The sequence below is a fragment of the Lathamus discolor genome, chromosome 3, assembly GCF_037157495.1.
Source record: "Lathamus discolor isolate bLatDis1 chromosome 3, bLatDis1.hap1, whole genome shotgun sequence".
Taxonomy (NCBI): Eukaryota; Metazoa; Chordata; class Aves; order Psittaciformes; family Psittacidae; genus Lathamus; species Lathamus discolor.
The window spans coordinates 131870668-131897104 of record NC_088886.1 but is presented as its reverse complement, the minus strand read 5'-3'; the positions used below and the strand labels follow the sequence as shown (position 1 = coordinate 131897104).

Sequence of the window (26437 nt, the reverse complement as noted above, 5' to 3'; positions counted from 1 at the left end):
AGAGTCCCTCCCCAGCATCCCTATAGGCCCCCTTCAGATACTGGAAGGCTGCTATGAGGTCTCCATGCAGCCTTCTCTTCTCCAGGCTGAACAGCCCCAACTTCCTCAGCCTGTCTTCATACGGGAGGTGCTCCAGTCCCCTGATCATCCTCGTGGCCCTCCTCTGCACTTGTTCCAGCAGTTCCATGTCCTTTTTCTGTTGAGGACACCAGAACTGCACACAATACTCCAGGTGAGGTCTCACGAGAGCAGAGTAGAGGGGCAGGATCACCTCCTTCGACCTGCTGGTCATGCTCCTTTTGATGCGGTGCAGGATATGGTTGGCTTTCTGGGCTGCGAGCACACACTGAAGCCGGATCATGAAAAGTTTATCGACCAACACCCTCAAGTCCTTCTCCGCAGGGCTGCTCTGGATCTCTTCTTTGACCAACCTGTAGCTGTGCCTGGGATTGCTCCAACGCAGCTGTAGGACCTTGCACTTGGCATGGTTAAACTTCATAAGGTTGGCATCAGCCCACCTCACAAGCGTGTCAAGGTCCCTCTGGATGGCATCCCTTCCCTCCAGCGTATCAACTGAACCACACAGCTTGGTGTCATTGGCAAACTTGCTGAGGGCGCACTCAATCCCACTGTCCATGTCAGCAACAAAGATGTTGAACAAGACCGGTCCCAACTCCGATCCCTGAAGGACACCACTCGTTACTGGTCTCCAGCCAGACATTGAGCCATTGACCACAACTCTTTGCATGCGGCCATCCAGCCAGCTCCTTATCCCTCGAGTGGTCCACCTATCAAATTGATGCCTCTCCAATTTAGAGACAAGGATGTCATGCGGGACAGCGTTGAACGCTTTGCACAAGTCCAGGTAGATCATATCAACTGCTCTGCTCCTGTTCACCGTTCCGTAGCCCCATCATAGAAGGCCACCAAACTGGTCAGGCAGGATTTCCCCTTAGTGAAGCCATGCTGGCTGTCACCAAGCACCTTGTTGTTTTTTATGTGTGTAATCTAACTTGTAATTAATAATTTATTCTCTTCTTATGAATCTTGGCACTACACTGTTTCAGCTAACTACATAAGGAACTGTTAATTCGAACCATACTACAAGAGTCTGCCTGCATATGCTAGTCTTCTGCCCATCCAGTGACCACTGGCAAACCAGTAATATAGAAATACAGGCAAACCACAGTGAAAATAAATCAGTAAATAATACTCTGAGTACTTCAGTGAGATCAGCACAAGGTTACAAGTGAAATCCCTTTCCAGGATTACCTCTGGGGCAGGAGGAAATGCTTCCTCTTTAACCTCTTCTTGTAGGGTAAGGTGAAGCTATATGTTTCAGCAAAAGAAACAGATCAAAATATTCTCTAACTTCTTTAAAGAACACAAGCATACAAAAGCTACCAAGTGATCTAAAATACTTGTTAAATATCAGTGATGAAGAGAACAGTAGCTACAGGACATTAGAGGAATCAAGGAGTAGCATAACACCTGGGAAAAATGTTTTCAGAATGTTTTAAAACTACATTTAAGAATTATATTACTAGTTCTAAAAAAAAAAAAAATCTCAAAACATTTAAACTTTAAATTCCAGTTACAAAAACTTATAATCCAATTATGAATGTGCTACTTTCACTAATTCATGCATTTATCTGTCAAGTACAAGTAGCCTAATGCGTGTGCCCTGAAATCCTGCCTAAAGTATTTGGCAGACAATACCTCAGTAATAAGAGCTTTAGAATGGAACAAAGTACTCCAAAATATATTACAACCTCATCCCTAAAAATTCCTTCACAGATACCTCTAGTAATGCAGTACAGTACTTTGTAAAATAATTTTATGTGACTGGGGTGGGAAGCAAGGCAGAACAGTTCAAAATAAAGGCTTTACTATCTAGGTAGTTTTTAGAAATCTACACTAATCTACAAGATGCATTACTAATGGAGATAGCCTGTTCTGTTGTCCCATTTCTCTTATACTTCAGTAGTGCCTGATGCTCTGTCTTAGCAAAACAATATCTAAGACATAAGTTCTCAAACTAGGAAGAGTCTGAGAATTGCCATTCTTTAAACAAGAACAAAAACTCACTTCAGAAGCACTGCTGTGCATCATATGCTACAGCTACTGGCTACGGACATGAAGAGTTGTAATGAGAAATTTTCTGAAGAAAACTCAGAAGAAAGAATTTCAAATAAACTAAATGAGTGGGAGAATAAAGTAGCTCTAGCCACATCAAGATTTCTAACTTCCCTGCAATGTCATGCTAGCATTAATGAAACCCTTTTATGTCCAACATAATCTTATTAGAAGCTGAACTTTTTTCTTCCTCCATCTCAACATATGAGTGGCACAAGAATCCGGTAATGCTCTAATTTAAAAAACAGCAAAAGAAACCCTCACTATTGCTCAGCAACAAGGAGTTTTACATTGCAGCAACTGTGCAAATGAAAGTAACTCACTATTGGAAGGCTTTACTGCTCATAAGATGAACCCCAGCACCTACAAGGACCTTCCTGCTACTGTCTGTCTCCTGAGTATTCATTTTCGGCACAAAATGAAACAAGCAAACCCAGCCCACGCTCTTCTAATAAAGCTTTTTAGGATACCATGTTACTACCCTTGCAGGATTCCAATATTCACCCAATGAACAATCAAGAACTTACCAAGATTTCAACTTTCAACTGAAAGAGGGTAGATTGAGGTTAGATATAAAGAAGAAATACTCTGCTGTGAGGGTGGCAAGTCACTGGAACAGGCTGCCCACAGAAGCTGTGGCTGCTCCATCCCTGGAAGTGTTCAGGGCCAGGTTGGATGGAGCTTTGAACAACCTGGTCTATTGGAAGGTGTCCCTGCCTATGGCAGGGGGATTGGAATCACGTGATCCTTAGAGTCCTTTCCAACCCAAACCATTCTACGATTCTATGATTCACACCAACTGGCACGTCAAACATGGGATTTGCTTTTACTGTTTCTATAGTAAAAATTAAGATTACATGCTCAAACCTGTGCTTGTAGTTCCATACCCAAGATCCTGAAAATCCAAGATCCTATCATAACTACTGATAACTTTGCTCCGACATAATCTTAGGTGTTAAAAGCTACTAAAGATTACACCTAGGGCTTACAAGGATGTGCCATCCCCAGCACCAGATCTCCCATCCTACTCTGTCTTACACACATGTGCACCTGTATTCACATATTTAACTACCTATGGGTTCAAACCTCAAGAGAACTGCTTTGCTGAGACACAGAACAATCACTTTGGGTTTTAACTTCCTCTTCTGCCCACCTCCCTTAAGATTTCTTGTTAACATCACTAAATGGACAAATATGTAAGAATTAACAGAAACATATGAGCTGCACAACGCTGCGTCCTGGGTTCAGCAGCAGCAGTTATTTTTCTCCTTCTTAGTAGCTGGTGCAGCACTGTGTTTTGACTTTCGGCCTGGGAACAGAGCTGATAACACAAATCTTTTAGTCTGACCAAGGACTTTCTGAGCCTCTTGCTCTGCTAGGGAGAAGGGAAAGCTGGGAGGAAGCAGAGACAGGACACCTGACCCAGACTAGCCAAAGAGGTATTCCATACCACAGCACATCATGCCCAGGATGTAACAGAGAGTTACCCGGAAGGGCTAGGGCACTGCGGGGGTGGACGAGCTATCGGTCGGTGCACAGTTGGGGGGGGACAAGTTACTGGTCAGCTGATGTTGAGGTGTTGTATTCTTTCCTCTTGTTATTTTATCTTATCAATATTATTGGTGGTAGCAGTAGTGATTTGTGTTATACCTTAGTTACTGGGCTGTTCTTATCTCAACCTGTGGCAGTCACATTCTCTTGATTCTCCTCCCCATCCCTCCAGGAGCCTGGGGGGGGGTGGGGAAGGAAAGAAAGAGGGAGAAAGGGGTGGGGGAGTGAGTGGACGAGCTGTGTGGCTCGATTTAAACCACGACACACTGCCTTCTCAAGGCAACACAAGTATTAAGGACAGTAATACAGAAATATTTATGGATCTGACATGGCTCTTTTACCTTCTCTCAGACGCTATTAGCCCTACCACCTCTATGCTTTCTTGAGCTGCTATGGTGATCAACTGGAAATCAGAGCAGGTCAGCTCCATAAAGCCACTTCCTCGAGTAACCACAGTTCAGCTAAGCGTTAAGGAACCATCACACCCCCAGCAGAAGATCAAAGCCTCACAGCAGCAGCTGTCAGTATGCTCCTCCCCTACAGAAAGCAAAAGCTGGAGAAACTTCAGCTGGCTACAAGGTTGCTTACTCGTACCATAACATTTTTTTGTGTGCATCCTTTATGCTAGCCTGCAAGCACTTCTGGTCTAGCCAGCTGGAAAGTTCAAGGCAGTGCAGAAAAATTCCAGTATAGTCACCAGCAGTCTTCAATGAAGATCCTTATCATGTCTCATTACATTTCCCTCCACAGCTTCTAATACAGTTCTGAGCAGCCTTCTTATCTACATCACTGCGCCTTTGTTTTGCCAGCTTCCTCAAGCTACCTTGAAAATAAAATTTAAAAAAAATCTGTAAAGAGTAAAATCGTAATGGGGCTTGAAAGCAGCCGCTGGAAGTCATCTACCTGCTCAAAACAGGCAAACTTCACATTTGACCTTGTCCAGTCAAAAGTCTCCACAGATGGAGAGCACATGGCCCCTCTGGACTCCTGATGCAGTACTCACCCACTCCCATGCAACATGACATTCCCTTCATGACCTACAGAAATTTCCATTCCTATGTCTTGCGACCATTGATTCATCTTTTCATCATACACTTCTGAGAGGAAAGGCACTGAGATGATCGGCTATCATCTCTGTAATGCCTTGCTTAAAGACGGTTAAATAGAACAATTACCTTCTCTCTTAGCATTCTCTTCCTCAGAGTTGCAGATCCAGTACCTCCTCACCCTCAGGTGCTCCAGCCCCCAACCATCTGAGCAACCCAGTGCTACAGTCCTTCCAGTCTGTCTCTCTCACGCAGGGCATGTATATATGTGATCTACTGCACAGCACTGCAGGTGGAGCTCCATGGCTGTCCCGCAAATGTACTTGTCAGTCCCTTCCCTGTACTTGTCAGCCATGCTCTTGCCAATGCAGCCCAGTAAATTAGCCTTGAAGACTACAGAGGCCCACGGCTGACTTCTGGTAGCTTCTCATGCACCAGGAGCCCCAGGTCCTCTTCTGCAAGAGTTGCTGCCTAGTCAGCAGTTCCTAGCAACTGACAGCAGCAGAAGCATTTTCATTTTATGCACCTTCACGCACAGGAGCACACACATGGTATTTCCATGACTTTGAGATCACAATGAGAAACATGATACATAATGTTCATCCTTCTTACTTCACAATAAAAACACAAGACTAGAGACACTGCAGGTTTTGTTCAGCAGACCAAGGTTTGGGTTTTTTTTTAAATACTCAAAATCAGTAATTAGTGAATACACTTTCCAGCAGCTCTGTAGAATTAACATTTTCCCTTCTTATTTTAGGAGTATATACACATGAGCACAGCAAAGAAGAGATTCAGAGCAGCCCTGCAGAGAAGGACTTGGGGGTGCCGGTCGATGAGAAAATGAACATGAGCCAGCAGTGTGCGCCCGCAGCCCAGAAAGCCAACCGTATCCTGGGCTGCATCAAAAGGAGTGACCAGCAGGTCGAAGGAGGTGATCCTGCCCCTCTACTCTGCTCTTGTGAGACCTCACCTGGAGTATTGTGTGCAGTTCTGGTGTCCTCAACATAAAAAGGACATGGAACTGCTGGAACAAGTCCAGAGGAGGGCCACGAGGATGATCAGGGGACTGGAGCACCTCCCGTATGAAGACGGGCTGAGGATGTTGTGTCTGTTCAGCCTGGAGAAGAGAAGGCTGCGTGGGGACCTAATAGCAGCCTTCCAGTATCTGAAGGGGGCCTATAGGGATGCTCAGGAGGGACTCTTCGTCAGGGACCGTAGTGACAGGACAAGGGGTAACAGGTTAAAACTTAAACAGGGGAAGTTTAGATTGGATATAAGGAGGAAATTCTTTCCTGTTAGGGTGGTGAGACACTGGAATCGGTTGCCCAGGGAGGTTGTGAGTGCTCCATCCCTGGCGGTGTTCAAGGCCAGGTTGGATGAAGCCTTGTGTGGGATGGTTTAGTGTGAGGTGTCCCTGCCCATGGCAGGGGGGTTGGGACTAGATGATCTTGAGGTCCTTTCCAACCCTAACTATTCTATGATTCTATGATATACAGTATTTGCTTTGTTTGCAATACAAGTGACCATGAAGTGAAAGTGTATTTTCTGCAGTCACCATTTTAGTATTAGTCTACAATATCCAACTGAGAATGATTTAATAAGCATCCCGTCTGTTCACATATCAAGCAGCATTTATCCAACAACAGAAGTGACAATATGGGCAGCAACTAAGAGGTTTATTTAGAATGAAGCTTACAGGCAACCAATTTGGACAGAAAAAGAACTAAAAATTAGTTTCTAATCACTTTGAAGAAAAAAGCATCTGACATTAAGAAGAAATGTGTTGCTATTAATTACAAGTCTGGTACACCAAAATTATCTTTTCCTCACACAAATCTGAGAAAATGAAGGCCTTAGAAACCCTTACAAAACTATTTTACAGAATAAGTAAGTCAGGGTAATGGTACAAACAGCTGGTTGGGCAGTTCTCCCTGCTCATCTGATTCAACATCAGTAATGGATCTCTTTCTCAGCATCTGATGCAGTCAGATCCAGTCTCACTTGGAGGAGCTCTGACCTAAAGGCTTTGTAAAATCTATAGCAGAAGCAAACTGCTATGCATTGTCAGCTGTATGATAAGTTGGAGTGTTCCTTATGCTACAGAGGATGGTAGTCTTCCAGCTTAGGAAAGGAAGCCTGCTACCATGTGCTTGGTGTGCTCCTTGAGCTCACACATCAAGTTTGCATCAAGGAAATCTTAAGTTACACTTTTAAAGTATCCAGCAATTCTGGATCTTTCTGTTTTCTGTGACTTAATTCTTCAAATATTAATTTTCTTTAATTAAAGATCTCATGCACACCTACACTTATTGCTTGTAAATTTCAAGTCAATGTATTGGCAACGTATTCCATCCATCACGAAGTTATCATGAATTTCTCACCAACATCTTCAAGTTCCAAGGCAACACATTTCTTAAAAACACCTTTTTGTATGGTTATTTGTAGAGATGAATGCTACTAATAAAATTCCAACTAAGTATTTAGTAAATACAAACAACTTGGGAAGCTTGTCAATGACCTACATCTGCAGCCCCTTATTTTGAGTAAGAGTCGGGACAGAAGAGTAGGTATTTCAAGCTTTCTTTTCCTGAAGACTTCATGCATTTGTGAGATGTACTATAGCTTTTCCTGGCTTACTAAGAGAAATTTTGAAAGCTGAATTAAAAGCTACCCCTACCAACCCAAATAATTAAAAAGATAAATGCTACATATTTCTGAAGTGTCACAAAAGATGTGCATTTGCATTCCTACATGTAAAACACAGTCCTAAAATATTTCTTTTTTTTTTTCTTCACAAACACAATATTTAAAGAAAGCAGGAAAACACAGTTATCAGTATTGTAAGGATTCATCTTTTGCACCAGCCCTGTACCTCAAGTCCAGAAATTCCCAGATTATTTTAGGACCCCTGTTGATACTACATACATGCTTTGAAATAATAGTTAGGTGTGCAACAGGATGTCCTTCCTCATGAAGTTAATAACATATAACTTCTATATCAACATTCATTACAAATGGGTCCTCATCCCCAATTAATTTTGGGCTCTACAGTGCATTCAAGAAACCAAAATTAACAATCTTGTTCAGAATGTTTTTCAGTAACAGCAGCAGAAGACAAAGTCTGCAAAACAGATCTTTAAACAAGCACTTCTCAACATAGAAGAGGTTTGCCCACATCCATAACTTAAGTATTCAAGCAGCTACTACTTGATTTGTGAATACTTTTGTGCATGTGTATAACTGATAAGAATCCCCACCTAAGCAGCCTCCTTGTCTTCCAACCTGTCAATGGAATAGCTGTTTGTTCAGACACATAAGGGAATTAATCAGGCTGAAAAATAGTCCAAGAGGAAGATCTTTTCAGCTGGATCAGTTAGCTGCTTGATCTATTTTGCCACACACCAGCTGGTAAGGAATACCAGGTAAGAGAAATTGCTTAAGCAAGGTAGCCAGTGGACATGAAACTACGGTGTGATGTTATAGAAATATAAATCCTTATAATTGCTCTGAAAACTCAAGGACTTTATCAACCAAGTATCTTTCACTAACAACACTACAGTCACTGTTAAAAACTGTATGCAAGTTCTGTATTTTTATGCAAATACACCTTGTAATGGAGCAACAAATGCCTCTCTAAATATAGCTCATCTTTTCACAAGGACAGCCAGAAAGAGCCTTTATCAAATTTAAAGGTTTAAATGGAGATGGAATTTCACAAGAGGATTCTTGAGAGATTTGAAAACTACACGTTTAGATTATCAAACCACAATAAAAAGCGTTTTGTAGAATCCATGTCCAAACTGTGTGAATTTCACAGCAGGCAAACAGCATAAGTAGTCTCAACTGGATTTTTAAAGTGCTTTCAAAAGCCAAGAGATCTTTCGGTAGCATAAACAGAAGCCTGTTTCTGCAGGTTTTGAGTTAAGGACTAAGGGTTTTTTTTTTAAAGGAAACACTCACCACAATAAAATACATTTTTATTAATAAAAATAGGATCAAAACTATATTAGCCCAATTTCTAAAGGGATACAGCAATGAACAAAAGTATCTAGTAAAACTGGATACACACAGAGCACTTTTTCTGAGTGGGAAATTAAGTTTAAGAAACAGTACACTATGTAGACTATCAAGGACGTTTGTATTTGTCCAGAACACTGGATCAATCCTCAGAAATAAAGAGCTGAGCACATACTTTCCATGCATCTTTTAAACAATAAGCACTCAAACAATTTAGTTGTGAAGGATGAAAGAAACCAGAAACCACATCTACAGTGAACAAATAACCAGGTGGCACTATAATCTCAAATACTAGCCCATTAGCTCATGATTTAAAAACAAACAAACAAAACATGAAATAAACTCATTAATTCATTTCAGGTAAGTAGCAGGCAGAAAATAAATAGTTGTCAAAATCTTTAAACACTTGTTTATTATAACATTTGCATAGCGATTCATCAATATAAGAAGTTAACCTAAAGCCTTTGCAAAGAGGGTTACATCTGTGCCCCTAAAAGCCAGAGGCCTTAGTCCCTAAAGATCAGGGTTAAAAGCTAAAAGCACAAAACACATATACAACAGGCACCTCTGCTCCTGCCTTGAACAAGCAGTCCAAACCTCCAGGACTCAAAACCGTATTAGATCATTTTACTAAGGTTTCTGACCTAGAAGTCTCCATGAAGTATATGGTAGCCCACAGATTACTTTGAATACTTATACAAGCCAGTGGTCCAAAAAGGTTGGGAACTTCAGCACAGGAAGATACACTAAAATTCCTTTTTCAGACTGATGACAAAACCAACTTTATACACCCTCTAAAACTGTGGGTTAGTCCTGTTCAGCAGATGTTTCTCTCTCCCTTCTCTGATTATAGTTCTGGCCAGCTGGCCTTTCAAACTCAATACCCATCAGGCAGCTGCAATTTGTCTGGTCCTGCACTGGCATCACCCACTCTGCAGAACTCCATACCTGCATCCTACTATCAAGCTAGTCTATGTTACGCATCTTTGAACCAAGTGGGGAAGAAAGGCAAGATGGCTACCCCCACAGACCGAGATGAAAGCAGGGGGACTATTTGATATTCAACATATTTTTTGTGAACTGTTATTTGAAGAATTAAGAGTTCTCCTTCATTATATACAAGGAATGTTCACATAAGCCTGTGAACTCACTCTGCCTGTATCTTTAACTAGGTTAGGCTCAGTTTCTTTTCATGTTGCAGTTTAAACCATTTTCAAGTTACCTAATATACTGATATATCTGCAAATACATTAAGATTGAGGTTTCATAATATTTTGGCCTAGAAATGGATTTCTTGGCATCTCTGGAAGTGAGAACAGGTGAGACCACCACTGGTTAAGTCTCCACACCTTTAAGTAAAACCCAGTTGCAGCCAGTAAGCTTGCTCAATTCCACATGTACATGCCCTAGGGCAAGTAATACTTTCCTTCCCCTAACAAGCCTAACACCCTTTGTGTTTATATTATCAGATAGGCCAAAGTGTGTAGGCTTTTTTTATTGTCTGAAAGGCTTCAGCTCGCCTGCTCTGTACAACATCAATATTCCAACATGCTATACACTCTAAACCATTACTGTAGCAGGGGGGGTGGCGAGTGGGGACAAATCAAGTGGGATTTACATTTGTAGGTTATTATTAGCAGCACTCAGGTCAAACTTAGGAACCACTACAGATAAAAAGGCAAACTGGCTTTGGGAGCAAAACTGAATGTAACAACACAGACAAATCAAAGAGAAAAAGAAATTCTCTGCAAAGAAACAGCTCACTCCTCTCCCAAGAAACGCAAGAATTAAAAGGCAAACAAATAAAAGATACTGCTGCAGTCCCCCCTGCCAAGCACCTATTATCTGAACAGTTACATTATCCTAGAGGGGCATTTCCAGGAGCAAGGTCATGGAAGTTGGCAGCAGAGGTGGCTCACTCACTTGCAGGGCAGCATTCCGACCCCTTGCCCGCAGACCCTTCCCTCCCCGGAGGCCGAACGAGAGCCCAGGCTGCAAGGCGACGTCGGCCCGGCCTGCCCCGGTACCCCCGCTCCCCGCAGGAGGAGGAGGAGGAGCCCCGCGCCGAGCCTCCTGCCCCTCCTGCCACACCAACAAAGAGGTCCCCGCCATTATCCACCGAGACACCTCCAGCCCCAGCAGACAAGGAAGGTCACCAGACCGGAGAACCCCTCACCGCCGCCCGCCCCTGGGCGAGTGCACAGGCCGGCCCCAGCTCCCTCCCCACCGCTGCCCCGCCGAAACATAAACAAAACCGACGACACCGGGCCCGGCCCCCGCAGCGCGGCCGCTCGCCCTCGTACCGTACCGTACCATGCCACGCCACATGGAACAGTGCCATACTGCACGATACCGTACGCTGCCACTCCCCCGCTCAGCCACGCTCCCCCCACACTCCCACAGCTACAGCAGGGCCACAACCCCCCAACACAACACTCACCACCACCTCCTGCCTCGGCCGCTGAGTAATGAGCCGGGGCCGGGCCGCGCACACGCACCGCGCTCCGCCCGCCCGCTGCGGCTGCCCGCCTCCTCCGCTCGCCTCGCCTCGCCTCGCCTCGCCTCGCTCCGCCCCGGTCCCGGCTCAGGGCTGCCGCTGCCCTCTCCTGCCTCCGGGCCCGCGGTCGCGCTGCCCTTCACCGCAGCCTTGCCTCGTCCCGGGGGCCCGACCTGGCTCTTGCAGGGGCTGCGCGGCCGCGGCTGCCCGCGCATCCCTGCTTGGCACCAGCTCCGCTCTGTCTCCTCCGCACCCTTTCCCGCGGAGCAGTTCCATTCCTGAATGACGCCCCTGAGCCAGACCTCCCTTCCTGCTGGGGCTTTCATTAAAACATCGCGTTTTTCAGGTCTCTGCCTTCCCGCTCTCCGCCAGTGCTTTGGCACCCGACCGTCACGCTCTGGCATCAGTTTTTCTGCTGCTCCTAGACATTTCTCACGGCCTTGGCAGCTCCAGGCTTCCCGTTGCATGCCTGGCATGGCAGCACTTTATCTCATTATTGGGCGTCTGGAGTATTGTAACGTTTTCTTGTTCTGTATCTCTTTTGGAGCTGTTTTTCCTCTAAATCTTCAGCGCCTTTTGTGGGATTTGGAGTTATTCATTACCATTGCCTTTGGCTCTTGGCACCTGACATAAGTATATTCTCACCTTTGGGTTTTTTTGATGTTTTGTATACCATCGTCCTTTTTTTTTTTTTTTCCCCTTCCTTTTTCCCCCAGGAATATCCCTGCTTAGAGACAAAAGGAGGCCCCTCAGTGCCTTGAAGTCACATCAACATGGTTGAAGCGAGCCTTTGTATATTTTTACTATGTAGTATAAAACAGGCTTTATGAGCAATATTTAACAATACATAAAATCTGACAGGCACAGGGCACTGTTAATATGGACATTCCACACTGTCCTGGGGTCAGCAGTAGCAGTAATTTTTCTCCTTCTTAGTAGCTGGTGCAGTGCTGTGGTTTTGACTTTCAGCCTGGGAACAACACTGATAACACCGATGTTTGTAGTTGGTGCTCAGCTCTGCTCGGGAGGGGGGGAAGCCAGGAGGAAGCAGAGACAGGACACCTGACCCAAACTAACCAAAGAGGTATTCCATACCACAGCACGTCATGCCCAGTGTATAAAGTAGGGGCAGTTACCTGGAAGGGTTAGATCACTCCTCAGGTCTGGCTGGGTATCGGTTGGTGGGTGGTGGGCGCTTGTATTCTCTTCCCTTGTTATTTCCCTTATCATTATTATTCTTGGTGGTAGCAGTAGTGATTTGTGTTATACCTTAGTTACTGGACTGTTCTTATATCAACCCGTGGGAGTTACATTCTTTCAATTCTCCTCCCCATCCCTCCAGGAGTGGGGATGAAATGGGGAGGTGGGGAAGTGAGCGAGCGGCTGTGTGGTTCTAGGTTGCTGGCTGGGCTTAAACCACTACACACATTTAATTTATTGTCAAACATTTGAGTGGCCTATGTCACATTTTTTATGATGACAAGGATTATATTGTGATTGTTGCTGCTAGCAGCTTTTATCCTCCCATGATAAGCATGGATTTTTACATGGTAAAGGTGGTGCTTCAGAATATTACAGTTCTGCCTGCTATCTTGGTGAGTAAATCTTCACTTCCACAATGCTGCCTGTATACTACTCACATGACCATTTTATTAAGACCTCTGCACTCTCTGCCCTTAAAATTCTCAATTTAAGCAAGCCCATTTTCACTCCCTAAGTTCGAAGTTGTTCTTTTACAAATCCCCACAGATATATGATGCTTCTTTTGTATCTATACAAAACCCTCAAACAAAACCATTGCTGACAGTCCATCCCCAGTCCTCTTTAGATGTCACTGGGCTTTAAGTATGTTTCTAAAACACACCTCCCACCTCACCTCTTATCACTTCCGTGGTACAGTCCCAGAAATGAATTAGCCAGTTTTTAGTTTTAAGGCTTTTTCTTGTAGATAAGATCACAGCCATATATTGCATTCTCTTCCATGTTTATGTGTGCCAAAGGCAAATCTCAGTTGGCAGAAGGGGCAATATGAATCCCCAATATACAATGAAGGCAAAATTTAATCTGGGTAGGTCATATTTATCTTCACTGGCAGATTAAACTAGCCCTGCTGATTTTGGCTGATGCAAGCCACGGCACCTTTAGATGTTTCTTTCTACTGGCTAATAGACCTCTGGTGTTAATCTTTGTTCTCCTCTGCATAGCAAACAAGTGGGGTGATGTCATGTTCAGCCAGTTCAGCTATTTGCAACAAGACCCATGGACTTACAGATCACTGATGTTTCTCCAAATGTTTTTCTTTTGGGGAGAGTTATTGTTCCCGACTATCCCATTTGAATTAAGACTGTGTCCATATAAGTAAAAGCCCAGATATTGACCCTGCAAGAAATTTCGGTTGCAAGGACAGTTGTGAAGATATGGAGGAGAAAATGGCTGAGACCGATGCCCATTGGAGCTTCTTGAAAATAGTAAACCTATCATCAGATACAGACAACTGAATAGCAAAAAGAGGATGCAGAGGAAGATGATAAAAAGCCTGAGACACATCCAAAGAAATCCTGGGCATGTCCAAGGGCAATAACTAGCATAATGTTTTGGTTTGGCGCCCAGTATTTTGGAAAGGACAAGGCATTCTTTCTGCGGGAAAGATTTGCAAGAGAAGAAAGACAACAGTCCCTTTAAAGTATAAAATGGTGTTTTGTTTAGGATCCAGACTTGTCTTTTTCAGGGCATAATCAAACCCTCATTAAGACTTTATAAAGTTGACACGTTTAAACAGGGAATGACTTTTTAAAACTAGTCCTCACAACCTTCTACACCATCAGCATCTATTGCCATCTTGCATGTAGAGCTGATAAGCAACATAAATAATAATTCAGAATTTACAGAAAAAGATCTGATTGGTGTTGTTGCAAAACGTGATGAAGGGGCATTATATATTTTAATAGGGCTCCAAAATATGTAAAGATTTTATGAAGGAAAACTGAAAGGAAGAATTTCATACTGTTAATTTACTGCTTACTAGTGTAATGGTTTAAGAAAATAGTATGATATATAGGTAGTAAAGTTCCTGTAAATTATGCAAAATTTACAAGACATTGAAATAACTGAGAAAATCGGGGCTGTTCAGCCTGGAGAAGGATGTGTGGAGACCTCATAGCAGCCTTCCAGTATCTGAAGGGGGCCTACAAAGATGCTGCAGAAGGACTCTTCATCAGGGATCACAGCAACAGGACAAGGGATAATGGGATTAAACAGGGGAAGTTTAAGTTAGATAAAAGGAAGAAGTTCTTTACTGTGAGGGTGGTGAGGCACTGGAATGGGTTGTCTGAAGAAGTTGTGAATGCTCCATCCCTGGCAGTGTTCAAGGCCAGGTTGGACAGAGCCTTGAGCAACATGGTCTAGAGTGACATGTCCCTGCCCATGGCAGGGGGGTTGGAACTAGATGACCTTAAGGCCCTTTCCAACCATAACTGTTCTGTGATTCTATGATTGCCTGATTCTATAATACATCTCTAAGGACAAAGGTTTCTTTGATTGTGTGCATAATCAGTTTGTCAAAACTAAGTCCCTAAATAAGAAAACAAAACTGATAATGCCACTGAGCATCACTATGGTATTGTTTTCAAAACTGCTTTTCGCAAGTATGTTGAATTGCTGAGGTGAGCAGCTAGAGAGAGGATGCCGTCAACACCTGAGCGGGGAAGCTCAGCGTCCAGGAGCCTCAACTCAGAGCAGCCAGAGCCACCGAGGGAGCCTCAAGCCCTCGACAGGAGCCCGCTGAGGCGAGCAGGGACTCACCGGGGGCGGAGCCAGGAGCAGCGGCACCAGCCCTGACTGGGTAAAAACCTGCCCCAGGGAGCGCCAGCGTCCGGCAACGCCCCACAGCAGTCAGGGCGTGGCGCGGCAGTTGGCGCCGGGAGCGCTAGCGGGCAGGCGAGCGGGGTGGTGAGCGCTCGGCTCAGGACCAGGGCCCGCTCTGGGAGCTCTGCTCTGGCTGCCCCGGCGGTGGCAGCGTAGGCACCCAGACAGAGCCGATGAGAGGGGAGGCTGCAGTGCAGAGCTCGGGGTGTAGAGGGTGCCTGCACTGGTCTCGTGAGGGGAGGGTGCACGATGGGCAGGGCTGCACTCGGTGCTCCCTGGTGCAGGTCCTCCTGCAGCAGGGGCTGAGCTGCGGGACGCTGTCAATAGGCTGGAAGATGTCAGGAAAGCTGGCAGGGATCTGGTCTGCTTGCTTCAGGCCCACACTGTGCAGGGGCCTCAAGCGTCCCTTGTAGCTCATGGAGGAAAGAAGCGGAGCATTGGTAAGGTTCCATGGGATAAAGCCTTAGAGGGCAGGGGGCCCAAGGCTGTTGGTTGATATTCAAAGATCACCTGGAACAAGCTCAGGAGTGTTGCATCCCACTCCTGAGAGAGAATGGGAAATGCAGCAGGAGGGTCAGGAGACCTTTGTGGAAGGATAAAGAGCTGCTGAGGAAACTTGGGAAAAAAAAAAAGCAGCTTATAAAAGGTGGAAGCAAGGACAGGTGTCCTGGGAAGAATACAGGCACATTGTCTGGGAAGGTAGGGACCAGGTTACGAAAGCTAAGGACCAGTTAGATTTGAGTGTGGCAAGGGATGTGAAAGATAACAGGAAGGGCTTCTATAGGTATGTAGCAAATAAAAGACAGACTAGAGATAATGTGGGCCCTCTCCGGAAGCTATCAGGAGAACTGGCTACCCTGGATTTGCAGAAGGTTGAGGTTCTCAATGACTTCTTTGCCTCTGTCTTCACTGGCAGAGGCTCCGACCGCACCACCCAAGTCTTGGAAGGCAGACACAGGGACTGTGAGAATGAAGACCTTGGGCCCACTGTAGGATTCGATCTGGTTTGAGACCATCTTAAGAACCTGAACATGCACAGGTCCATGGGACCTGATAAAATCCATCCGCGGGTCCTGAAGGAGCTGGAGAATGAAGTTGCTAAGCCATTGGCCATCATATTTGAAAAATCGTGGCAGTCAGGTGAAGTTCCTGATGACTGGAAAAAGGGAAATATAACCCCCATTTTCAAGAAGGGGAAAATGGATGACCCAGGGAATTACAGACCAGTCAGTCTCACCTCTGTGCCTGGCAAAATCTTGGAGCACATTCTCCTGGACAACATGCTAAGGCACATGAAAAACAACAAGGTGCTTGGTGACAGCCTATGTCTGAAGATGCTCTTCCCCTTCTCCAACAGACGGTTCCTGTCACTCCACGTTTCTCAAAGCGAGGCTCATGCTCTAAGTAGCTGACCCCCTGGCTGTGCCACCAGTGCTGTAACCACTTGTTGATTTGTCAGTTTTGACTGGTCCATTTCGACTGCCCTTTGACTGGGAGGACTGATGGAAAAACTACCTGCACTCCAGAGTTCCTTACCGCTGATGTCAGGGCTTTGTAATCCTTCTTGATGTTCCTCAGACTGCACCTGGCTGTATCATGGGTGCCCACATGAAACAGCAGCAGTAGATAATACTCAGTGGCCTTACAAGGCTTGGTAGTCTCTTGGTGACATCCCTCATATAAGCCCCTGATAGGCAGCACAACTCTCTAGAAAATGGGTCAGGTTAGCAAATGCGTGCCTCCATACCTTGCAGAAGAGTTGCCTACTACTGTCACCCGTCGCCTTTTCTTAGTTGCACTGGTTGTTATAGGGGGAGCAGATCAAGCAGCATCTTTCCTGATGTGACAGTTCTTTAGTCTGCAGAGTGGTGAAGCGGTCCTGCAAGGGCGCATGCCTAGAATATCTTGTTTCTATTTTCAGCTTGTCTAAAAATTACTGTAGGCATAATCAGATATTTACTTGGAAAACAGCTACTGCAGTTTAAGCAGCTACCACCCTGTATCTGTTCATAACAGTTTCATTCAGCTGAAACATACTGAGTTACTATGTGTATTTTCCTAATCGATTTTGGTGCAAAAATATTATTCTTTACTATAGATGTTCTGTGGGCAAAAATGACTAAGTATCTTTGCGCCTGTTACTTTATGTTATAGCTTCTAAGTTTTGCCCTGATTTTTGTACATCAACATTTGCATCAGATACTCAGATCTGTTGCCTTCACTCCAAAGGTTTCAGCCTGAACTGTTTGCTTTGCAGTTTATCAGTATGTTAAACCCGTGTTTACTACAAAGAGTGTGGTAATTGATAAGAACTTAAAATCTTCAAATATGACAAAACTACATTTTTAATGCAGTTTCATGACTGCTGAATCCATCTAGTTTAAAGTTTTCTTGACCAGCCTGGCAAGCCTCCTACCAAAACAGCTCTTCACAGACCAGCTCCACCAGCCGCCAGTATATCTGGCCTCCCAATTCATTGTCCTTTGGTGGCTGGTTGGTGGGTTTTGGTTTTGGTTTTGTTTTGGTTTGTTTTGGTTTTTTTTTTTTTTTTTGGGGGGGGGTGTTGTTTGTTTATTGGTTGTTTAGGTTTTTGTTGTTGTTGTTTGTTTTGTGCCTAGTTCCCAGCTTCCTGGGTTAATGTCCTCTTTCTTTCCTGTATGAGCTACAATGGACGCTTGAGGCCCCTGCACAGTGTGGGCCTGAAGCAAGCAGTCCAGATCCCTCTCAGCTTCCCTGGTATTTTGCAGCCTATTGACAGCGTCCCGCAGCTCAGCCCCTGCTGCAGGAGGACCTGCACCAGGGAGCACCGAGTGCAGCCCTGCCCATTGTGCATCCTCCCCTCACCAGACCAGTGCAGGCACCCTCTGCACCCCGAGCTCTGCACTGCAGCCTCCCCTCTCATCGGCTCTGTCTGGTGCCGACGCTGCCACCGCGGGGGCAGCCAGAGCAGAGCTGCCAGACCGGGCCCTGGTCTTGGGGCGAGCCCTTTCTATTGCGCTCACCGCCGGCTGGCGCTACCAGCGCCGACTGCAGCGCCACGCCCTGCCTGCCGCGCTCCCCGGGGCAGGTTTTTACCCACTCAGGGCAGGTGCCGTCCCTCCTGGCTCCGCCCCCTGTGAGTCCGTGCCGCGGGCGCTGAGCTGCCGGCTCATGGGCAGGGCCTGGGCAGGCGCTGGGGTTTCCTCGGTGGCTCTCGCCGCTCACAGGACTGAGGCTCCTGGGCGCAGTGTGTCCCCTGGCTCCGGGGTTGAAGGCGTCCTCTCTGCAGCTGCTCACTTCGGCAAAAGTCATAATAAAAGAAACACCGTAACAGTTAGACTTTTTACTTAAGTCTTGAAAAGCAAGTCTCCAAAAGCAGTGTGAAATCAACTTCATGTGACTAGCTAGAGGGACTGTATTCCCTCTTTGGATGTAACAGTCAATACTTGCCAAATGTTGTTATATACTTGAATTCTGACTATTAGCAAATAATGGTGAACTGCGGTGAATGACATTTTTTTAGTAATAACCAAAATGAATTGAGCAGTTCCTTGCTTGAACAGATGTAACAGAAGGCAAGCAGCCACCATGGGGCACCATGCGACAGGTTATAAATGTGAACATGAAAGGAGGGCCATATTCATGGCTAAGGGATACTGAAGCTCAGTAAAAATTACATTTCTGTATGCCTAGTCATGAAACTGTGTGCTCTGAAATGTCATTAATACCATTCTTTGACCATCCTGCAAAGTTCTTTCTGAGCTGCCATAATTTCATGTACAGCCAATTGATATTAACAGGTATAGCAAGTAAACAGGCAGCCAAGTATGCACAAGCATTAGACATACTCAGCCAACTGGAAATGATGGAGGGAAATGTAGTTTAACTATTAGAAAACAGCATTTAGGGTATAACATGCCTCGTATTTCTATACAATGATATTAACACAGCATAGGGTGTTCTTTATACAACTACTCATTTGAAATTTCGCATGAACACTGGAGCTCATGCAAGCTTCTGGGGTTTAGCATTACCTGGGAACAACATTAGACAGTGTGTTCACTGGGCTGGATTGTGGCAATATTCTACCTATGTCACAACCAAGTTGTTGTGGTTTCTTTACTGGTGATAGATTGATTGTAAACGTGTGCCGCTGGCATTTAGTTCAGGAATCTGCCAACCGTACTTCTAATTTATACCTGTACCACACTCCTGTCTTTCTAATTTATGTACTGACATGCCTGATCTCCCTTCCTGCACCCTTATCAATGAAGACTTTGTGTTTGGAATTCCAAGAATAATTCCAGAACAAAATGCGTATCCAGGATTCAGAGGGCAGCCATATGGGCTATCATATCAACTGTTTCTCCTTTGTCGTTATAAGGTGATCATAGTTGGAAAATATTTTCACTTTTTAGGTTGTTAATCTAATATACACAAGTATATCTGAATGTATGCAGGTTTCATTGTGGGGGCCAAGAGCAAACCAAATATATAATCTCTTTTCCAAGAGAGAAAAGAGACTTTTATTTTCCTTATAATACCAGCATCCATGTAATGCTGGTTAAAATGTCACTTTTTAGTGAAACTACAAATGGAGTGCACACATGGAATTCCATCACCATATTCCAGAAACTTTGAAGAAGCTGCACATTTTCTTTCCTTAGATTAATGGCCTGAACTTCCAGTTCTTCTTTAGAGAGTAATGCCATTGCAGTTTGAGAGCATTTGGTATTAAACAGTACCAGCTTGTACTTTATATAATGAATTACTTGTGTTACACCCTCTCTTGTATCCTAGAAAGATGCATTGGAGGATATACCATAGGAATACTGCCACTCATTGGATTACTTATGGGATAAGCAGAGCTGCAATCAGCTATCATGAGTATGAGCTACTTGTCCAATCACATTTTATTGCTTCATGTCGCGTCTCAAAAGCAGCGTAAGAAGCAAAAGCAAAATAAACAGATTGTATTAAAAGTGATACTTTAATTGCCTCTTATCCATTCATAGAACTTTCTAAAGATTTAGAAACTCCCAGGAGTCTGATCCAGCCTTTGTCAACTATTCCTTTGAAGGAAAACTGGTTACTGTCACAAGTAGCAGGTAGAAGTTATGCTGCCTTCCTGCCCCCTTCAGACACAAAATTACAAACAAACCCCTAAACACCTCCAGCCTCAGTTTAGTGAGGTTTGGGCTTGGGTAGGTTGATTTTAATTTTTTTTTTATTTAACTTAGAAATTCTCTCTTAAAGGGAAACAGGCTGTTCCGGTATGTTTGTTCAGCTAATTATTTTGAAATGGATTTCCTTACATAGATCCTTTCTTTGCATCTGTGTGGAGACCTCACAGCAGCCTTCCAATACCTGAAGGGGGCCTACAGGGATGTCAGAGGGGGGCTCTTCATCAAGGTCTGTAGCGATAGGACAAGGGGTAATGGGTTTAAACTTAAGTTTCAGGGAAACAGGGGAAGTTTAGGTTAGATATATGGAAGACATTTTTTACTGTGAGGGTGGTGAGGCACTGGAACAGGTTGCCCATAGAAGTGATAAATGCTCCATCCCTAGTAGTGTTTAAGGCCAGTTTGGACAGCACCTTGGGCAGCTTGATCTAGTGTGAGGTGTCCCTGCCCATGGCAGGGGGGTTGGAACTAGATGATCTTAAGGTCCTTTCCAACCCTAACCATTCTATGATTCTATGATCTTACTTACATATTGTCCTCTTCTTCTTCAAAACTGATATCAGGGTTACACTAACCTGATCTGATTGCCATGAAGATACTACTGTGAAATACCCCTGACAGCAAAGACCAGAACAAGAGCATAGACACATCCCTGTATTATTTTGCTAAGCTAACTATAGAAGACTGGTCCAATTCCAGTCTGCTTAGAAGTCATTATGGAAATAAAACTTTAATTTGTGTGTATACTGGACATAGGGATGATGCATGGAAGCTCACTATCAGAAGAATTGATTAGGTCCTGTTGAGCAGACTTAAAGCAAAAAGGGAGATGCCCCGATTTTTCTGAAAGCCCATGTGATGTCCCATTTAGCTGTGATAGCGCAGGCAGTTTATGATTCACTCTATGGGAATCTGAACTAAAACCAGTTAAACCTTTACAGAAGCACTGTGAGTCTTCTCTGTTTAACAGTAACCCCACACCTGACGTGGTTTTAATTTGGACAGCCTGCTCGTAGCACGATCAGCTGAGAAGTAAATAATAATCCTCACGTTTATGTAAACTTTAAGAGCTTCCCACACTTCAGCTTCTGTAGGATGAAGGCATTAATGTCAGAGAATAATTGGATTCTAACCGTTGCCAGTTCTCAGAAAGCTGGACGGAACATAAGGGAGATCCTAAGCCTCCATCCAGCAGTTCCTTCACCAGGATAAATAGTCTCATCTTGTTAACCTTCTTTCATAGTGATCTAGTTACGTAAACTTTGCCACAATTACAAACATGTCACCCGTACACAGTAAGGATTCAACAGATGAATAGAATAAATGCAAGTGCAGCTCTCATACTGTCTCTTTTTAGCTTGTAAGTCAGAAATACTTGTTTGGTTCAGGCCAAATGATGTGAACCATTTTCTAAAGCGTCTGTTTTCAATGACTGTTTTGAATAGAGAAGGAACCATGGGTGAGAATTTGATTTCACAAATCTGAAACCGTTGCTTACACCAACAGAACTGTCGCAAGTTTGCATTGGGCCCATGTTTTCACAAGAAGAATGAGTCTTTTCTTTAAACAACAGAGCATAAAGTATTTAGGAACTTTGATTAGTTAATCAAATCAGCATTTCTACCTGATTTAATGGGAGCATATTCACACAACACATTATTTCTAGCAAAATGATTCTACAAGCCACATGCCCTATTAACTCCATAAACAGCATTATACACACATCTATTTAAATCAAATCTGTTAGCTACAAGTGCACCACTATAAATAACTTCTCCCCACTCATTATCTGCAGAAGGAAGAGCCACAGACTTGTGTGTTGCTTTTCTCCTGCTGGTATGACTGTGTTGGACAATCAGTCTGAATACATCCCAATGTGCATCCATGCTCAGAGCTTCTTTCCAACAGCCTTTTGCTGATCTGTTGATATTTGGATTTGTGAGTTCAAAAAAATGAAACACAGTATCAATCCCAGTGATCACAGGAAGAGGGTAAATAAATAGTCTTAATTACAGTATTGGTAAGATTTATCACTATATGTTGGTTTGCCAGTTCTGTAATAGTCTGTTTGAGACATCTCAGATGTGAGACTTTTCTACCTAATTTAATTCCTGCCTGCGTTCCTGGAAGACTATTCTTCAGATCAGATTTATGACTTCTGGACCAAGACCAAACTTAGAAAAAAATAGTTTCATTTTGCTGCTATAAAGAAAAGGGACCAGAGAAGGGATACAAAAAGATGAGAATTGTGTCCAATGTGAGAATTCAGCGAAATGGATGTTTTCAGTGACATTTTGGATAAGGCGATACTGCATTTGTGAGTGTCAGAAGAGAAGAATTTGCAGCAATTGAGATGATAAAAATCTGTTGGTTTGGGGGTTTTTTGTTGGTTTTGTTTTGTTGTTTTTTTTTTGTGTTTTTTTAATAGATAAAGAAGACCCTAGCTTGTAAATTCTATTCAAAGCACATGTCAAGGTATTGGTACAGTGGAAGGGTTGACCTAGGAAGATGACCAAACTGAACATGAAAACCAGGGTATGGGCTGGAGATAACAGTGGCATCATTCACTGTGACTAAAAAAGGAAAAGGAGGGAGTGAGAAATATGGAAATAAGAGGGTGGGTTTTGGTCATATTGAACTTAAAATACTAGTTGCATGAAGTTAGGCAAAGAGAGACAATCCAAGGGTTTCACTTGGACATGAAGAGAGAAATCAACAATTTCTCTCAATTTCTCTCCACAACAATTAGTGGAGACATCTGTAAAGCACTGGCATAAAGACTGTAGCTGAGAATGCATCTGCAAATCACATTGCTCAGGGACAAATTATAGGGAGAAAGAGTAAACAAACGCAGCTTTGTGGAATGCCTGTGCAAAGCTGGAGGGAGAAACTGAAGGATCCTCCAGCTACTTTCCAGAAGAGCACTTACAGAGGACAAGAATCAGGAATGGAGACAGACCTATAGTCAAAGGAAGGACAAGACATAAAGAAGAACATGGCTGAGTGTGAGCTGATGAATCAAGCAGTATGAGGATCTAGGGTAATAACAATTTCAGCTTCTGATGGTAAAATAATCTTGACTTGTGTCTACCATAGACATGAACAGCAAAAGAGACAGTTGCCTGATATTAATGTTTTCTTGCTGTAGCTCTTGTTTTTTTTTAATAATTCTGTATTTTCTGTTGTGTCATCCAATTTTTTGAGGGTCTTCTTTAAAAATAAAATGCTGTCTGCTCTATCCGAATACTAACATTATCATAAAAGTGGATGTTTGCCATTTCAATGCATAATGTATATTTCAAAAATTTCTTCTAGTTTTTTTTTTTTGTTTGTTTGTTTGTTATTTCATTTTTAACACTTGGAAGTAAATTAATGAATTCATACTTTCGGGGGGCAGAGTGACTTCTGTTTAGCTCAAACCAGAAGAAAGCTGTTTTAAAGATGGAGGAAATAAACCATAATGCCAACAGAAACAGAGCTGGGAAGAATGAAGGAACAACTAACGCGAAGAGCTTACTGAATAAGTCCAATCAAACTTTCTTTAGTTTTGCTAAGTTGCTGGTTTCTTTCTTCACTTTCTTATAGCCAGCTCACAGTCACCCTGTAACTCATTTTGCTCTGCTCTGAGCACAGAGCCATAATAAACCAGCATTTTTCAGACTGAGCAATAAAAAAAAACAATCAACTTCCCCTCTTCCAGGTTTTGGGGATTTTGGTTGGTTGGTTGGTTGGTTTTGTTTTGGTTTTGCCAGACCCATCAAAATGTTATCCACATTGTTTATTGAATCTGAAGGATTTTGCTGCTCATAAAAGACATGCTCTCCCGCTTAGATCATCAGTCTCTGCTTTGGTGTAACACTTCTCTCTGGATTGGCAGGGGGCTGAAAGTGACATCAGTCCACAGGGCTTTAGATCTAATGCTCCCGTGTGCGTCAGGTAATCCAATTGAGTTCTTACATGTTGACAGACCCAGAGATTTATATGAGAGGCACTTCCTAAAAGCTGACTTTTATTACCTGGCGGGTGAACAGCAAAACAGGGAACTAAAAAAAAAAAAAAAAGGAAAAGAAGAAAAGGAAGGAGTGCAAACAGCCTCAGCAGTCATGACGTTACCTTCAACTTTAAACCAGGAGCTGCTAGGCTTGGCTTGCAAGCAGGAGAAGGAACCTTACTGTTTACTTGCTTAGCCACTTGCCAGACCACAGAGTGCTTAGTTACAATATATAAACAAAGCAGTAGAAAGAGAGAAAGGAAGAGAGAGAGAGAAACAGAAAGAGACAGAAGAAAAGAAAGAAAAAGAGGTAAAACCCACAAGAAACAGAAGTCTAGGCAAGTCCTGAATATGGTTAATGAGATATTTACAACTTTGGTGATCTAAACAATCAGTATTGGGCAAAAGTATAGAAGATTTCAGACTATTCTGGATGCAGCATCTGTCTAATTTATACAGGTAGGTTCTTGTGTATTTCTCTTAATCTCATTATCAAATAAATAAGCATTAAAGTATTCATTTTCTTGGCTTTGTAGAGCAGTTTCTAATATTTCCCCTTTTTTAATTAAAGTTCATTTAATTTCTCTGTAGTCATTAGCTAATTCTGATTAGAAGGCTGCATGCTTGTATGAAAAATAACAATGTAGAACTCATCAGATTGTGGTACAGAATGTCACTGCTTAGTCCCTTGTGCTTTCTCCTGGAGTTAGAAACATTTACCTATGGCAGAATTTCACTGATAAAAATTCAGAGTACCTCAGCCTATTTTTATTTTCTAATGAAGGCAAAGGAATAGTTACTGCTTTTATGGCAAATATAAGTCTTCATTTGTATAACACACAGTTCACATGATTCTGGAAACCATGTTTAAGTATGTTATTTATTCATAGATTTATACTGAGTACTATGATTTAGGAAACAGGACTGAACTCCAAACACCAGAAAGATTACCAGTGATGACAACCTAGGCACTAAAGAGTCTCAATTAAAAAACTGGTTTCCTAATTCTTCTCTATTGCTTTCTAATGTGATTTGAGGCAAGTCCCTGCATTATAGTTTTCAGTTTCTAAAATAAAACCAGCCTTGTTTTATATCATTCTGGCATATGCTTCATAAATATTTGTGATTTAGAAATTTTAATGTGAAAATTCCAAAGGAATACAAATAATGGTAAAGTACTATTTACATCTAAAGTGGATCACTGATGACAGCAGACTGCATCATCCCCAGTGATGTGGTGAAAGAAGGCACTGATTCTTTCTCAGGTGATAAAGCCAATCAGCATCAGAATCAAGATCAGAAGCTTTAGATATTTCTGTACTGCAAACAAAGGTATAACTGTAACACTTTTGGGACTCAAAAAGTAGCTTCAGAGTACCTATTTAACATATTAACTATAGGACAAAAACCAGCAGCATTACTATAGTAGGATTAGCTGCTTGAGAAACTATGTGGCAGGCCTTGAGAGTATAGGCTAAAATCATGCCTCTTCATCTTTAATTTGGGACTTAATTTTTCTCTGGCACCTGAAGAAGCTAGAATAAAGCTTGCTCAGGTCCTTTTACCTGTTTTACGGTGCTGCATTTAACCCCAGCATTGGCAAACCCTTTGATTCTTCATTCCTATCTCTAGAATGACTGCCTCATTGAAGAGAATTTACAGAATGCATAAAGAAGGACATAAGCCAATAAGAAGAGAAATACCAATGTGTTGCTGGAGTTCTACTGTCTTACTATTTCCAGCACTGCAGCAGCAGACTGTTTTTGAAGCTTCATTCCTTGAAGCACTGGAATGTAGATTGTGTATTAGATGTATTAGATTCAGTTCTAGGTGATCAGTCTATAATGCTGTCTTGTAGAATGAGTTTTCAATGAAAGGTGCATGAAAAGAATAAAAGCATGACAGTAGCTTTCTGTTACAGATAGATATTCTATGAGGTCTTTTGGGTTTGACATCACCCAGTGTGGAGGCGATATGGCTCATATGCTTAGCAAGAACAAACATAGCACCACTTTCTTTTGAATGCACTTATCGAGGCAGATGTTTTTTATACATTTCTACTGAAAGAAAATCTTTCTGGAAACTGACTTCAGCATAGCATTCTCCCCACAGGTCGGTTCTCTTTGAAGTAAAAGAAGTAAGAATTTGGCCCTGTAAGTCTGACTCTGTC

The 26437-nt window shown here is 43.1% G+C and overlaps 1 protein-coding gene across 5 annotated transcripts in view; it reads right to left on the bottom strand.

Moving 5' to 3' along the window:
* The window catches only part of MAPK8 (mitogen-activated protein kinase 8), a 57568-nt gene extending 46290 nt beyond the window's left edge, over window positions 1–11278 (bottom strand). For all 5 annotated transcript variants that reach the window (XM_065671825.1, XM_065671824.1, XM_065671826.1 and 2 more), the window contains exon 1: window positions 11194–11278. The gene's annotated coding sequence lies outside the window, so the exon portion shown is untranslated. The remainder of the gene's footprint in view (window positions 1–11193) is intronic.
* Between the last annotated feature and the right edge of the window lie 15159 nt (window positions 11279–26437).